Source organism: Buteo buteo, chromosome 12 (genome assembly GCF_964188355.1).
Source record: "Buteo buteo chromosome 12, bButBut1.hap1.1, whole genome shotgun sequence".
Taxonomy (NCBI): domain Eukaryota; kingdom Metazoa; phylum Chordata; class Aves; order Accipitriformes; family Accipitridae; genus Buteo; species Buteo buteo.
This window is the reverse complement of record NC_134182.1, coordinates 32,673,569-32,686,553: the sequence shown is the minus strand read 5'-3', so window position 1 is coordinate 32,686,553 and position 12,985 is coordinate 32,673,569. Positions and strand designations below refer to the sequence as shown.

At 50.0% G+C, this 12,985-nt stretch overlaps 1 long non-coding RNA gene across 5 annotated transcripts; it reads left to right on the top strand.

The window, feature by feature from the left end:
- Positions 1-949: 949 nt before the first annotated feature.
- On the top strand, positions 950-12,276 carry LOC142038149 (uncharacterized). Of its 5 annotated transcripts, none has more exons than XR_012652527.1 (4): positions 950-1,053; positions 1,175-1,479; positions 2,142-2,252; positions 6,658-8,980. It is a non-coding gene; the product is annotated as an uncharacterized LOC142038149 (long non-coding RNA). The 5 variants fall into 5 exon arrangements; XR_012652526.1 differs by having other exon boundaries at positions 964-1,099; positions 1,343-1,479; XR_012652525.1 differs by lacking the exon at positions 1,175-1,479 and having other exon boundaries at positions 964-1,099.
- The last annotated feature ends 709 nt before the right edge of the window (positions 12,277-12,985 follow it).

Sequence of the window (12,985 nt, the reverse complement as noted above, 5' to 3'; positions counted from 1 at the left end):
CTGGCTGCTCAGCCTTCGGCCGGCAAGACTCAGTTTTGCCTGTGCTGCCGAGGAGCCCCAAGGAGAGTCTAAACATCCTCCAGTGTGACAACCTTGTTGCTGGCACTTTTCCTGTCTTTTGCCACCATAATGTCCTGGGCGCTCCTGGAGGGCTGAGGGAGCGTTGTGTGACCTGGCAGCCAGAGCAGGAGACAAGGAGCCTCCTCCACCCACAGCTTAGGTACAGAGTGATCAGTGTTCCCAAACTAAAAACCTGGGATAGCAGCAAAATAGCCAGCAGGTCACTCCTCGGTGTGCCCACTCCTGTCAGCCAGAAGATCTGGTATCGGGGAAGCCTCACCCCACCAACTGTGGGTGGTACGCAAGAGAGCCAGGAGAAAATTAGGTAGCGGCTGCCCAACACCGCGTCACTGTTTCCACTTCAGGCTTTAAGGCTCTCCTGGAAGAGTCAGGGAACAGCAGAAAGGAACAGCTAATCAGCTGCATAAAGGCACTCCTTCCTTCCCCTCACTGCTGCCCAGGACTCCCGGCCCCCTGCCCACCCCACCCTGCCAGACACCTCCGGTCGGCTCCCTCCCTCTTGGCCTCCTCCCCAGAGGCTGAGGGGATGCTTGGGCAAGGCTCGTTGACCGCCAGGATCCAGGCGCCTAGACACCCCCCACCAGATCTGCCCCTTCCTCGCTGCACTGCATAGGCCATTCACTTCAGTTTGTAGGTGAACCCACAGAAAGATGTTTTCCTACAGTTGCTTCCAGGAATCCAGCAACTGTGCTGCTCTTTGGAGTTCGGTTTGTTTGTTGTGTTGTGAAGGGGAACCCATCAGATGGTCCTGAAAATGAACGCTTAACCCCATCCCCAGTTGGCAGCAGGAAGGAGAGGCTCCTGCCAAGCGGTCACAAGGCACACCACAAACAGCTTGCTTCACCTTCCTGCCAGGGAACAAAGTCCAGTGCCACTAGCAGACTTCAGTCCACAAAGTGAGGACGTTTCCCCTGGCTCTGGTTCCCATAGGTCAGACTCGGAAAAGACCAAGCCCCGCTGCTCAAGATTTTGGTGAAGGCCTTATTTCTTGCATTTAGAGCCTCTCTTTTCTGAAAAGGCAAGTCTTTTTAACCTGTATTGTTGACATACTGACTGTTGCTGTGACCTCTTCTTTGCTATGCTTCGTGTCCAGCCATGCCACTCTAGAGACACAAGGTCATGAGCCCAACGGGGTGGCCCATGGGACAAGCCCAGCCCACTTGGCAGAAAGGCAAAGGAAACACAGAGCTTGCTACCCTTGAGCTTTATGGTGGATCGGGATGCATGTGAGGTTTCTCTGTTCTTCTGTGGCCTTGTGCAGGGGACAGGCAGAGCTGGATCTGCACTTGGCAAGGCACCGAACAGGTCTGAACCACAGGGCGGTCCTTGACCTGAAGAGCAATCGAGAGAGAGACAAGGCAATAAAAGGGATCGAACCAGGAAGCAGAGGGACCTAAAGTGAGTTTGCAAATACCACCATGGTGCCATGATCAATGTGAAAAGAGATGGGGTTTAAGGTCTTTATTAGGAAAGAGCTAAGAGAGAGGCATGAGAAGGGCAAGGGCAGGAAAGAGCAGGGAGGGCAGATGAGACGAGGCTGAGAGGGAGGGGAAGGGGAAAGGGAAGACAACCCTGACAGGTCCCTCTATACCTTCTTCTGCTCCCCAGCAGCGAAGAGATAGGGGAAGGGGCACAAAATGGTTCCTTACATGTGCAGGAAAGATGCAGGGGGTGACCGCTTCATCACTTCACTTCTTACACTGGTGAGCCTAAGCTGACCCTGTCTTTTCCCATGTCATGGGGCTGCTGTATCTATTCAAACAACTTCTCTTAGCTTCCATCAATCAGAGCCAAAGTTGGACAAGCGGGCAACACAATGTCAGGGAACAACTGCAACCTAATGCACACAGGAAAGATCTGCTAGAGCTCTCCAACACATTGACAGGTTTTATCTTATCTGTTGCCAGGAGGGACAAAGAGCTAGCAGGACAGTGAAGGTCAATCAGGCACTTAGGAGAGCTCAGAACAAGGGAATAACTGATTACGCTGAAGGACATCACATTTGCAATTAAGGCTGAGCTCCACAAGTACGGGGGAAGTAAGCTGTTTCTCTTCCCCAGCCCAGCACAAGAAAGGCTCCCCACTGGCGACACCAACAACCGTGTGGAAGTGTCATTCCCCTTCCTGAGTCCCCACCATGTCCTGAATGAGGGAGGATGAGCAATAAGCCTGTAAGTATTTACAAGAAAAAGGCTTAGCACAAAGTGCTTCTGGGCACAGCTCTGTTGCCAGTAAAAGGCATGATGAAAAGCATACTTTCTTTGATGAAGCCTCATTCGAGTGGTTTATGGGTAAAGGTGAGGTGAATCTAGTATATATCATATTTGTCTGATGGCAAACAGAGCCCACTTGTGAAATCCATCTGACAAGATGTTCTGAGAAAATCTTCATGAAACATCTGCAAGCTTTGAATCACTCCATTGTTGTCAGGGTTTCAGCTGGAAATTGTTCTGGATGCAAGGGAATGGTGGGTCACTGATGGCTTATTTCTTATTAAATGCTTTGGGTTTAGGGACTTTGAGGATGTGTAGATTTTTTTCTCATTTGAAGCTTCACATGAAGCAAAATACTAGATGAAGATAAATAAGCAGAGCAACTTGCCTTTTGCTTAAGTAGTAAAGACCCAGGTTATTGCTGTGTTAAGAAAATATGTGAAAATATGTGAAAAGTGCTTTTGACCCTCTAGAACAGAATAGCTCTGTCACTGATCCAGATGAACAGGCCTTAAGATGCAACTGCTGTGAGCCAAAGAGGAAGGTATCTGCTGTGGTTATGCCCTGGAGAGAGACTCAGCATATCTGGCTTAACCTCCCAGCTCTGTTGTTGACATCCTATCTTTTTATCTCTCTCTCTTGCTTTAGTGCAGCAATTTGAGAACACCAAAACTAATTGATTGATTGTGTTTTAGAGTTAGATACTCTGCTGGATGGCCCTTAAATCCTCTGGTCAAAAATGGCAAGTGTAAAATGCCCCTCCTGCAGCTTCATGCTCCAGGGAACTGCTGAGAAGATGCATCCACTGGACGCCCTCTCCATCACCTCTGCTCGCAAGCAAAGCTTTGCAGGTTATCTCCTAGGTTTCACTGGAGGGAAAAAAAAAAGTAATCACAGCTTTCCTAATTCACTCTCCCCTCAGTGGACTTTCCGCTGCTTAGGGCCACCCGCCGGTGTCCCCACTATCCCAGCCCGCTGTCAGTTCAGCCTTTTCTCACCTCATTTCCTTGGCTGTTAAATGATGCTGAAGTCACGGTCAGGTCTTTAGCCGCAGTGAAACAGGGGACTGCTACACTGAAATGAGAACCTCCATGGAAACATCTCCCAAAATAATGAAAAGTGTGAAATAAAGCTAGCTTAGGTGTTTGAGCGCTGTTTCTTCACATCACATAGCTGTGATGTTGGCCTACAGCTGGCGGTAGGAAATTTGCCAGTGCAAGCTGGGCTAGATCAGGTCCAGACCCCCTCGTGACAACTCCCACCACTCCAGGTGCCGGTTAAAGCACTGCACCCCTGCCTGCACGCCAGGCACTCTCTTGTCTTTTCCCTTGCATGCACAGCATTTAAGAGGACCCCGAGCAAGTTGGGAGACCCCACAGCCATCGCTCTCACTCCCTGGCCCCGCGGCTCAGCCACACATGCCCCCCTACACTCACAGCAGCTGAGGGCTGCTCGTGGTGGGGATTTTGGGGGTGACACGACAAAAACCTGCTTCACAGGCTCACCCCGGGGTTTGCTGTGGCTGGCTCTGCTCCCCCTGCCACCTGCCCTGCCTGCAGCTAGGACTGCGCTGGCTGCGAATCCCTGGGATGGCTGCTAGTGCCGGGGGGGACAACGAACACAAGTCTTTGCCTGGCTGTATCCCTTCAGCATCCTGCTGGGAGGGCTCAGGAGCCTCATCCTTCCATCCCATCAGTGGGGGTCCCTCTCCCTTCCCCACATCTGTGCCACGGTCTCTCAGTTATAACACTGCTGCAAAAAATGGTGTCCAGATACCAGCGAGACAAGCTCCTTGCAGCTCGCCAGAGTAGTAACAGCGAGGGGCAGTTCTGCAAGATTTGGCCCAGGTGTAAGCAGTCGTCCTTAGTAGCCACATGGCTATAGCTGAAGCCCAAGCAGAGGGCAGAGCACCTGCCACCGAGCAAGCTGGTGGAGGCACGGTGAGAGACCACCCCAGCCCTCAATGTTTAACATGCAAAGGATCATGACCTTGGGGAAAAGGAAAAAAGTGATTTTCCGGTATTACTCAGAGGAATGGAGGCAGACGACTATCAGGATCTCCCAGTATCACACAGAAAATGCATTACATGATCAGGAACAAAGCCAGGTTTTCTAATTCCCAGTCCCATGGCAGCCATCGTACTGGTTCCTGCCCAGTACAGGCCCTCAGGATCCATTCAGCATTTTGAAATGGCAGCTAGCTATTTATGGCTGCTGCCTATATTACTCCAAGGAGCAGCATCTTTATTTTACAAACTCAGTCCAAGTTTTCTTGAGTACCCCGCTGACACAGGGTGGATTTCTGAGAGTAATCTTTCCTCCTTTTTTCCCAGAACAGCAAACATCTGGGACTACTGAGATATCATCTTGTGGCATCGGCTGACTTTTTTCTTTAACGAGTTTCTGTGTAACAACTTCATGATGTTTTCCTGGGAGGACAACTGTCTCATCTAAAACCTTGTCTCGCATATTCCTTTATAGAGGGATGTTTTATGCTAAAGCTCTTGAAAGAATTTCCTTTCGTGCCCCGTCCCCACCTTTCTCTGTTTAATTCCTCCCAAATGTCTCTCTGATGCTTAACCTGCAGGTCACCCTCTTCGCCAAAAACAAAGCAAAATGCTGGCTTGAATAAGCTCAGGATACATGGATGTCATTTCTGAACATTAGCAGGCCACATGATACTACCAACTTTATTTGATCCCATTTGCTGGAGCAGCCTGAATTTCTCAGGGGCAGGGGTTTTTTAATCCTAGTTCATTATTGTTCAAACCCATCAAGCAAATGGCCATGGAGCGGAAGCCTGAATGGGCTTGTTTAATAAACAGGCGAAGTCATTCATCTGCAGCATAGCAGCTCTGCAGCAAGGCTACGTTTTCTCCCTCCTGCTTCTTACTGGGTCTGTGTCGGCAGCAGTCATGTTAAACCCTGGTAGGGAAATGCGAGGGAGAGTAAATCTTTGGCTTCACGCTAACTGCTTTTGCCCGCTGCAAGAAATCCTTGCTGAAACAAATGGTCTGATTGTTTCCTTGGGTCAATCGCCCATTTTAAATTTATTTCTCACATCTCACTGGGCACTGCTGAGGACACTGGCCCCACGGCAGGCTGTGTTCTTTATCTGAGTGAGTGATGGCCAAAGCAGCAACTCACTCAGGCCCCAAACTGTAGCCTTGGGCTCTGTTGATGACACATTTGCAGCTCCCTACAGCTCTTATCATCGCTGCCATGGAGAGCTGAGATAGGCTGTGAACCCATGGCACCTGCCAGCTTTAGAAAACTAGCCCTAAGCTGTCAGGATGGGCATGCCCCTGTGAGCTACGAGCTGCGCTCAGCTTCTTTACGCCCCTGACTCACCCCACATTTGAATTAAGGATCAGGCCCTCAGCTGACGCGAACTGGTGCATGGAAATTCGGTGGAGCCTTGCCAGGTAACGGCAGCTGAAGATCTGGCACCCGAATCTATTTTTTATACATAAAACTTGCTATTTTTGCACGGCCTTTGGTTTTGCAGCAATGCCAGAAAAGCTCCCCGGCTGCGTTTCCCCTACAAAAGCGTGAATGTAAGATTTCATTGCTGGACGCTTGCACCAAAGATGTGTTCAAGACAGATAACTGCTAGCATCTGTCACGGTGCCATTTCTGCACTGAGCAAAGCGCGTGGGAGCCCTGCCTGTCCCCCCTGCTCCCTGCCTGCTAAAACCCAACTGAAACTCATTACATACCAGGAATACCAGCGTCCCCGCAAAGCCTGTGCTGTGCGGAGAAGGCGGTTCTCCCTCTCTCTCTTTTTTCCCTTCCGCCTCGCTTGACTAGGTCTTTGGCAGAGCCCCAGGACTTCGGAGGGGGGAGCAGAGGGGGGCTTGGGAGGGCAGCGACTTCCCGAGCATACCCACGGCCTCATTTTGATCTGCGGTACTGCCTGCTCATTTCCACTTCACAGATGCTGCTGAGCTCTGCCACCGAGAGACAAATCCCAGAAGGGGAAGGGAGCGTGGTGGGGAGGGAAGAGATGAAAGCAGAAAAGAGCCGCATTTATTAAGCTGTTTTTCTTTCAGTGAAAAGAAGCATTTATCAGTGATTTCATATATCATGTGAGATGTGGCTCCCTGCCAATTTCTACGGATGCAAACAAGCCACTGACATCATACCCTAAATATAGAGCAGCTCCTGCTTTAGGTGAATAAATAATGCAGATGCAAAAGCCCAGGTCTTCAGTTACACATTCATTACCATCCGTCTGTCAGGTTCTCATCATCAGGAGAACAACGTCCGACTCCAGCAAGGAGTGACAGGTGAAGAATGCAAAACAACTGCAGACAATAGGTGATTAAGCAGAATTTCCTTGTTCTCTGCTTTTTTCTTACAGCTACATTTCATTTCGGCAGTAATCCACGGTGCAGCTTTTCCAGCACAGCTCTGCCACCTCCCTCCCTTTCCTTTCAAGCCAAGCTGGAGCGACAAGCCTGGGTGGGGAGAGCCTGAACAATGAACACGGCCAAAATGTGGAAACTTCCCTAGGCGCTTAGCAGGGGAAAAAAAGCAGAAGAAAGGAAAAGGGAAAAAAAAAAAGGCTCTGATCAGACTGTGGAAGCAGTAAACCAGCAGCATCGCCCTGTGAAACACAAGTTTTCCATGCCCTGTCAGAGAGAGGTTTTAATTAGGGTCTCCCAATGCTAATCGCTCTTGATTCCTCTAGTGGTTTTACTTAAGGCACCCATTTTAACAACCACACAAACGAACCTGTAGCTGGCTCCACAGCATATTGGTTTAGCTCTCAGAAAGCACCCCAAGAAGGATTAGGATTGATAATAAACCCCAGTCGATACTTTCCCCCTTCTCTTCCTTCAGATCAAAGGCACTGAGCGGGAGGAAGCGTCCCAGCCCATCCTTACTGGGGGAGGACGGAGACAGGAGAGCAGGAAACAAGACAATGCGCCATCAAAGCTGCCGCAAGGTGTTGGATCGATGACAACATCTGCATGAGGGTCTGGGCTACAATAGAAGCTGTTACCATGGGAACGGGCGCAAAAGCATCAGGCGGGAGGCAGCAGGCGATGATGAAAGGTGGGAAAGCGGGAGAGAGTATTTTTAGATCGCTTAGGAGGAACGCTACACAATGACATCATCCTATCTCATTATTTGCACCCGTGCTGTAAAACGCATTGTGGCGTCTGCCCCAGGCTGTTAAATGGGAAAATGTTATTATGGATGTGAATTATAAATACCGTGGTGAAACCTGAGCGCAGGAGTTATTAGACATCACTATTCTGTAATAAAGGAGAGCATTTAATACACTGTGCCGTACAGAGTCACTGTACGGTGCAAGAAGCATTGTGTCTAGGATTTTAATATTCTCAGAAAGTAATTATGAGTCATCCTTTTATTGTTATTAAGAAGCGGAGTGCAAATAATTTTACACATTTGATATCCCACACATCAACAAGCCTTTTGCACTGGAGAAACATGGCCTAATTTTCCAGAGCGCTGCCTGCCAACGTGCTCCGAGTGAATGTGGTAGTAGTCGTGGGTGCTCAGCACTGCCAAAAATCCAGCCATCCGTGTCACATGCGAAAGAAGCCTCATTAATCTCGAAAATACAAAGCGTACGTTTCACTGCCTGCGTTCAGCTCCTTCGGCAGGGCCAGACCCCTTTTACAGCTAAGGACCCAGTAGATACCCACGGCATCTGCTGAATATAGCCCCGATTCGGGGGGCGGGGGGGGGAATTCTGACTCTCGGGCACGGCTCCCGGCGGACAAAAGGAGGAGAAAGCCTCCGGCCCGGAGAGGTGAAACAAGCCAGGCTCTTGCGTTGGGACGCGGGTGCCCGGAGCCCACCGCCCTGGAGAGGCTGGAATCGCTATTCCCGTCATGCCGCCGGCGGTGAAGTCGGAAGGATAAACCCAGAGGAACGTGTTTCTTGTGACTGCAGAAGTCTGAGCCTGCTCTCTGCCCCGGAATAACCATCGGTTATTCGCCAGAGCGTGTCGGGGGCCAGCGGGGCCTGTCACTGGAGATGGGCAGGGACTGAAATTCCCAACCCACGCTGACACCCACCGACGCTGCCAACATACCGCCGGGTGAGTGACAGGGCTCGCCTGAGCTTTCGCCCTGCGCGAAGCGAAACACGTGGGTCCTCAGACGTTTGTTTTCGCCCTCGGGACTAACCCCCGCCTCAGCGCGGCGAGAGCAGGAGGACGGGTAACCGCCGCCGGGCCGGGGGAGCGGGCACGGGGCAGGCCGGCGGCGGGCTGAGGGGTGAGCTAGGCCGATGTCAGGCCGCAGCGCTCCTCCTAGGTGAGCTCCAGATACCCTCCCTCCCTCGCCCGCCGCTCCCCGCCGCTGTGGCCCCCCTCGTCCCAAGGGCGCCGGCGGGCGCGGGTGGGCCGGGGGGCCCCGGCCTCCCCCGCCCTGCCGTAAAAGGCGCTGGTGCGCAGCCCGGCCAACTGGGGAAACGGAGCAAGAAATAGCACGGAGAGGATGGCGGACGGGCAGAAATACACGCCGGCCAGGGACTTACCACCTGGCTGGCGGCCGGCGTGGCTTAAAGCAAGGACAACAGGTAGCAAAACCTGGTTTTCTATTTTTGTGTTACCCTGTGATCACGGTGAGCAACTCTTCTCTCCGTTCAAGCTCTCCTTCCTCACAGAAGATGTGACTCCTTAAATATATAATAAATAGTGAAACGTGCTGATGTGTGTGTGCGCTACTTCTGATCCATCTTCGGGAGGAGAAGATGAACGTTACCCAACACAGCATAGCTCAGACTGCCAAGGGTCCCATAGGGCATGTCTGCGAAGCAGGACTAGAAAAGGTGAGTGAATTTAGCTGAGCTAGAAATAACGACACCTGAAGACATTTTCTTTCCTAGTCTAAATGCGACTTTCTAGCTCCAGCATCCCTGAGCCTGTTGTACTTAAATCTCCTGACTTAAGTAGACCCTGCCTGAAACAGCAGCCTTTTTTATGGTATCATTGGCTAACTTGACCTATTCTGCACGTCGGCTTCATTCAGCTTAACCTCACCCCCCCTTTCCTAGTTAAGGTAATGCCCAGCACAATGCTGAATAACTTTTGCTTTCTTCCTGGCAGGTCTCTTTTGGCACTTCTCATTTTATTTTATTTTTGAGGAAGGAGGTTAGGGTTCTACATCTTACAATATTAGTGTTGGATATAGATGAAACAATATTTCATACAACTTATCATTTAATTTGTATTATATGTTAGCTTTGGCAGGGCAGGCATTGTAGTCATGCCAGTAGAGAAACTTTGATCTGAATGAGTGTAAAACTCAGCCAGGCTTGAAGTAGGGTTGCAGAAAATAATTTCAAATATTAAAAATCTGGCCCGTGCTTTTGGGGGTACAGGTGCTGGTGGTGCCTGAAATATCCCATTTTATATGAGGCATGACCTCTCTGCAAAAATCAAGGACCATTTTAGGACAACGTACAACTTGGGACGAGGAGTCACTCTGGACATGTGTGGAATTCACCAGACACATTTTGGGCACTGCCCCAACCTGAATCACAGCAGTTGTGGACATGTACGGCTTGAGGGACCTCCAGAGATCATCCAGCCCCTCTTCCCCTCCCCTTCCCTCTCTTCCTGTCTGATATCCCCATCTGATATTTGTTTAACCTTTTTAAAATATCTTCGGTGACAGGAACAGCCCTCTGCCAGGGCTAACCTCTCCTGCTGGTTACAGCATGTTTTTCCTTTAGCTCTAACTCAACTCACTCTCACCGAGAAACAGCTCACCTTCTCCTCTGCCTACCTGAAGACTAGTTGGTCTAATGGCAATCTTTACATATTTGACATGTTGCCCCATCTGCCCTCATCCTCCACTCTTCCAGCCTGGACAAACCAGCTCTTTCAACCTTTCCCCGTAAGCCATGTCTTCCAGGCTACCACCATGTCCTGCTCTCTTCTGCGCTCGCCTGCATCATCCCTGGAGAAGCGGGATGACATCCTCTGGCTGGCTCAGCCCTGAGGAGGGAGAAATGATGATTTCCCCAGCCCCACATCTGGCGTGACCACTGGCACCTCCCGGTTGGCCCCTTCTCAGTCCCAGACCACCAGCTGCCTTGCCTGGACCTCCCCTGCTCTGCTGCTGCTGGACCAGCCCTTCCCCACGGCATCGTTATCCGCTTGAGTCCTCCTTCTAAGTGTGTGCTGTGCACTGCCCTGTATTGAATTTCATTTTATTGATCTCAGACTATTTCTCCCATTTGTCAAGACCACTTTGATTTCTAGCCCTCCAAAGTGCTTGCAAAGTGTGCTTCCCCACCTGGAGGTACCCACAGATTTTAAAGTGTGCTTTCTATCCCATTACCCTCCTCATTAATAAATAATAGCAGCACGATCCAGCACTGTCTGCTTGCTTGCTGCCTTCCCTTCCCTCCAACCTCTCCCGATACTGGGGCAGTGAGCACCCTTGCCCGTGAGAAGCAGGAGGGACATGGGCTTGCCACCGGTGACGGCAGCCCCCCGAAGTCAGGGGATAAAGCACATCGTCCCACGCTCAGCAGCTTGCTGCTGCCGGCGTCAGGCACTAGAGCCTCGCGTCTGACGTAGGCATGCCTCTCCATCCAGAGTTAAAAAGCTGCTCCTATCCGTGTGTGTATGCGTGGGGGTGTTGAACTTTAAGCCTGTAGCCAGAAGACAAGCTGGGCTTGGTTTGGCTCAGCAGGACCACTGAAGCTCGTGCTACCAGAAACGTTTACTGAGCGAGTTTGTGCAGCTTCAGCTCAGGCTTGCCAGGGACCCAGCTGAACAATTAAAGGAAATATCAGTTCAGTCGCAGGTTGCAGCACACTCATAGCCCTGCCTTCAATGAATAAAATTAATCATTCTCACTGATTCTCTAATCAACCCAATCCTCAGAGGTGTAAATTATGCTGGCAGATGTATAATCAGGGAAGTTTTCCAAATTAACCTAAAAAAAACCCCAAGAACCCACTGAGTCTCTCAGTGTTGGCTGAGCTGAGCAAAGGCTGTCTAAAACAAGTGCAACACAAAACTGGGTGGCAGCAACTTTGCCTTGCAAAAGCCAATGGAAAAACAACCATCCTGGAAGGGAAGGCTTCAATTCAAGATTATGAGGGCCCCCCCAGGCCAGCCTTTCCCAGCTGACCCTGCCCCGATGCTTGGGACATGCCTCCAAGCACTTGTTTGCATGGAAATCCCATCAGGATCCTACACCTCAGCAGGTGCAGAAGCATCTCAGAAAAGGTCCCAATCCCTTCGGCCGGCAGACCTGTAGGAAGAAAACAAACCTCAGCACTTGGCTAGGAATAAAACACAGAGGGTGGGGGTACGGTCATCAGTGGGTGTCATCCTCTGTTAAATGCCCCCCCCCACGCCAGCAGCCGCGGTCGGGCTGTTGGATGGAGTGGGACATCAGCTTGACAGCTGGAGTGTGGTTTTGTCTTCTCGCTGCTTCTGCGGTGGGAAATGCCAGTGCTCCTTGGAGAAGTGAAGGTGGCTGCTGAGCGATAGCACTCAGCAGACGGCCTGTGTGAAAAGGTTATTCATCCACTGACCTGGGTCTGCAAAGGACGTTGGGGCACTCTATTTATTCTCCCTAGAGATGTGGATTGAAATAATTGTACTGGTGTGTACTGAGTAACGAAAAAGAGGAGATGCCAGAATTTTAAATGCAGCAATGGAGCCTTTAGAGGAAAACAGTGAAACAAAGCAGCAAAACCTGAGTTACAAGTGTATTGCCTGTGCGACCTAGGGGCACAAAAAGAGTTCGGATGGGGCCCAGCCTGCTGTTTTATGTACCCACTGTTTTATTATGTGAAATAAAAATAAAATGGATTCCAGCAAATAATGGTAAATATTTGATGATATAATTATGCCTTATTAATGCAATGTTCTTTCTTTTGCAAATTAAATTTTCACAGGAATTCATCACCCATTTCATTTTTATTATTTAGACCATGAGTGTGTCACAGTTGTTTGTTATGTACTTTCATAACCATTTGATTAATATTAAATGTTTAAAATAAAAACTCCATTTATATTTTAGTTATAATGGCCCTACGAAAATATTATGAATACGAATCAGTATTTATGGCCCACATTAGTTCTTAGTACTACTTTTGATATTTTTATTGCTGTACAGTACATGCACAGTTCATTACATATGAAAAATAGTTTAATTTTCAGGAGCTTTGTAACAATCCGTAAACTGGAGAGTTTTCCTTGCCATGCTGCACAAACCCTCTCTGTCCTTCTGCACCCACTTCTTTTATCCTGAAGAAGGCAGACCTGAGGGAGGGACAAACCTACCCTATCTGCGTGCCTGGAAGAGCAAATCTCTTAAAAGGCATGAACGCAGGAGTTGCAAGCTTTGAAAATCCTGACACCACAGCTCCTGTCCACCCAGATGTACAGAACTGGACCGCAGCTGGGCAGGAATTGGGAAGAGTGTTAACTACCACGAATTATCTCACAGGCCTGTAAGGCACCTTTCATGCCTGTTGGATGCGGTAATAAACAGAACCTTGTATGTTTGACAATTACCGGTACAGAAAAGCTCCTTGTAGCTGCTACAGCAGGTGGCTGCAGCCGGCACCCTACTGCTGTGGGTTTCAGGCTCCAAAGATGCCTGGGAGGAGCAGGTTCCCCTGCAGCGCTGGGAGCAGCATTGGGTTTTCTGCTCCAGTAGCTCAGGCAATTGCAAGTACTT